Source organism: Echinops telfairi, unplaced genomic scaffold (genome assembly GCF_000313985.2).
Source record: "Echinops telfairi isolate 266 unplaced genomic scaffold, ASM31398v2 ScPeMD7_1;HRSCAF=3_0, whole genome shotgun sequence".
NCBI classification, from domain to species: Eukaryota; Metazoa; Chordata; class Mammalia; order Afrosoricida; family Tenrecidae; genus Echinops; species Echinops telfairi.
The window spans coordinates 54404647-54408356 of NW_022103896.1; the positions used below are offsets into that span (position 1 = coordinate 54404647).

At 36.3% G+C, this 3710-nt stretch overlaps 1 pseudogene; it reads right to left on the minus strand.

The window, feature by feature from the left end:
- Positions 1-2799: 2799 nt before the first annotated feature.
- On the minus strand, positions 2800-3499 carry LOC101661874 (annotated as a pseudogene).
- Between the last annotated feature and the right edge of the window lie 211 nt (positions 3500-3710).

Genomic DNA, 3710 nt, shown 5'->3' on the forward strand with positions numbered 1-3710 from the left:
GTAATGAATGTACAAATGTGCTTTACACAATTAATGTATGTATGGATTGTGATAAGAGTTGTATGAGCCCCTAATAAAACGATTAAAAAAAAAGAATATTTCCAATGGGATAAATATTATATTAAGACAAATGACTTTTAAAAAAAGACAAATGACTAACATTAAAAACAAATTACCTTGAAAGTGTATTAAATGTACTGTATCCTCCAAAATTATGGGCATTACATATTGATTGTAGTTGAAGTGTTATTAAAAAATTACAGGTTGTATTTATTTATACAGATTGTACTCAGTGATTCAGTATTTAAGGAATACTGGTCTTTTTTCAATGTACACTTGACCAATGAATAGTTTTATTATTCACCTGATTTTTTTTAGCACAAGTGTTTAGACATTGCAGTTTTTCCCTAATTCTTTTCTATCCCCCTGACCCCCCCACACATAATTTCATGTATTTTAAGAGCAAACTTACAAGGACAGCACAAAGACAGACAACATTAAAAACATTTACTTGCATGTAGGACAACTTGTTAGAAAAGTGTAATGAATGGATGGAATCTATGATAAAAATGCTACAAGCACCATTTGCCCTCAATAAGAAATTTACTTAAAAAAAAAAAAATCCAAATTCTGGCATTGTTCAGAAAACTTTAACAGGTTTATTTATAATTGTTATGAAGTTGAACTGCTAAATGTGTTCTCTGAGACATTTTGACTTGCATTAATGCTTTATGTCCCCCCGTTATAATTCACACACAAATGAACATGGGAAAATTGCCAGTACCTGAAGTCTGTCCCCTATTTTTCCACTTGCAATCACATATTTAGGTAGATTTTGACCCCAGGAGAAAAGCCAGAACCAAAAAGCTAATGTTCAGAACTACCAATAACAGGAAGAAGAGAATCTTTTCTTTTTTTTTTTAAAGAATGAAATGGTTTTCCATCATAGTGGATTCTGTTTTTGTTTTTCAAATCATTTTATTGGGGGCTCATACAGCTCTTATCGCAATCCATCCATCCATCCATTGTGTCAAGCACATTTATACATTTGTTGTTCAGCAGGAGCTTGGCGAGCCAGAGGAGCGCTGGCATTACAGAGCAACGTTGGCCTGCCTCCATTCTTAATCTGCAAAACAAAATGTGTTTTTTATGAGAGCTCAGTTCTAAAATTCTAAATTTTAGAATTACAGCAACCTGTAAACAGCATTTTAAGCTTATTTGTTAAACTTTTTAGTGTTGTTTTATGTTTCAAAATTGCATTTCAATATATGTACACTAGCTTTACAGAGCATCTATGAAACTTTTTTTTTTGGTCTTAAAAGTGGTCATGCATTTGGAATCAGTCTTACTAGTGTGGCATCAAATGCTAAAATGCATCTAAGTCAGGCTTGGGGTAGGCAGGGACAATGTGGGCGTTGGGGTGGAGAGAATAATCTTTATTCTGAAATGGTAAATTGTTTAGCATGACTGATGTGAGACAGTGTGTGTAGGAAAAAGTAATAAACCAAACTCGCTTCCAATCTCTCTGAATCCTCTCCAGCATTTATTTTCTGTTTTATTGAATTTTGCTGAAAGTGTCAGTGAGTGCTGGTATCTCACTGCAGTTTTTAATTTGTATTTCTCTTATTACTAATGAACATGAACATTTCTTCCTATGGTTGTTGGCTGCTTGGATGTTGTCTGGTAAATTGTCTATTCATGTTTTGGCCTCATTATTTGATGGGTTATTTGTATTTTTTCTCATTTCTCCATTTATTAGATTAACCACATTTGGAGAGGCACAAAGCACGTACATTTTACTTGACTACAAAGTTATCACAAATTCCAGACTTTGTAGCCAGTTCTTTCTCCATTTAAAGAAAAAAGCTTTCAAAACATCTCAGTCAACTTGAAACACAGAGGCCCTAAATATATGGGAACTACGTATTTTTAAATGCTTGCAGTTCCTGTTCTAATAATGTCTTCAAGTAGAATTCAGCCTAAATGGGATAAAATGTGTAAGGTCATGATGCAAATGTGTAAGGTCATGATGTAAATGTGTAAGGTCATGATGTAAATGTGTAAGGTCCTGATGCAAATGCTTTGGAGACAAGAGAAGTCAATCTGTACGGCATGGGAAAAGATGTAGTGTGCACTGAGTTTGTCAGGGTTCACTGAGCCATCTGGGTTTCCATGATTTGTGCTGTCCATTTGGGTGCTGTCTGTTTTCTTTTTTTTTTAATCATTCTATTAGGGGCTCATACAACTCTTATCACAATCCATACATACATCAATTGTGTAAAGCACATTTGTACATTCATTGCCCTCATCATTCTCAAAACATTTCCTCTCCACTTAAGCCCCCTGCATTAGGTCCTCATTTTTCCCCTGCCTCCTCGCTCCCCCTTCCCTCATGAGCCCTTGATAATTTATAAATTATTATTTTGTCATATCTTGCCCTTCACTGGTTTTCTCCAAGAGGTTGTTCACTTGGAAACAGTGATTGGATCTATTTGTCCCATGTTGGCAAGACCTCTCATGTTTCAAAATGAACTATTCCATCAATCTGATCAATAAATCCATCCATATGTCCTTCTGTTATCATTTGAGATGCTATCTTTTCTGCCTTAGCCTCAGGAAGCCCTAAAAGAGCTCCAAGTTCTTCAAAGGTAATATTATATATATATATAATTTTACTGGGGGCTCATACAATGCTTATCACAATCCATACATACAGCTATTGTGTCAAGCACATTTGTACATTTGTTGCCATCATCATTCTCAAAACATTTTCTTTCTATTTGAGCCCCTGGTATCAGCTCATTTTTCCCTCTCCCTCCTAAAGGTAATATTGTTATGTAATTTTCTTGCAAACAACAAATTGTGCTCAATAACAGCTTTGTCCAAGATGCTACAACCATCAGCTGTGGTTGCTTTTTGGTGAGGCAGCAGCATGGCAGCAAATTCTTGACGTTGATTTCTTCTGATGATTCTATCTAGGTACATTTTCTCTAGGATCCCATAGTGGACTGGATCATCCTCTTCCAGATATCGCCTAGCAATCTTTAAGTAAGTCTCTAGTTTATAATGTACATTGTATTGTTTTTGTCCTGTTTCCAAAGGAATCCCCACCAACACTTGGGCTGCATTTCTCCAGTCTTCTTCTTTCTTATATATGGATGCAAGCTGCTGTCTTATTGAAGCAACCTGCTCTTCAAATGAAATCACTCTAGCTTGGATCTTTCCCAGGGTGAAATGATAGACTTCTTTGTGCTGGCAGGCAGGTGGGGGAGAGATGTGTGCAGAAGTCAGTCAGCAACTGTCGAGATATCACGAGGCTGGCATTCTCATTTACCATTGCTTCCACAAAGGCTTTTTAAAGCTTCGAGTTGTTCTGTGCCAGATAACTGAATAGCTTTTTCCAGGATCTGATGATAATTGCCCGACAGATCTTTATGAGAGTTGCTCAATCCATGAGCTGGGCCAAGTCCTGTCGCACTGCCGCCGCCATCTTTCTTCCCTGTATTTTTTTTGTTAAGATGTTGTACTTTTCTCTAGATTTTGGAGATTGGCCCTTCATCTGACGTATTATCATTAAATATTTCTTCCCAATTTGTGGGTTCTTTTTAACTCTGTTGACGAAGTCTTTTGACGTGCATAAATGTTCCGTTTTAAGCAGGTCCTAGTCCTTTATTTTGTCTTCTGTAGTATGGAGATTTTTCATTACCTTC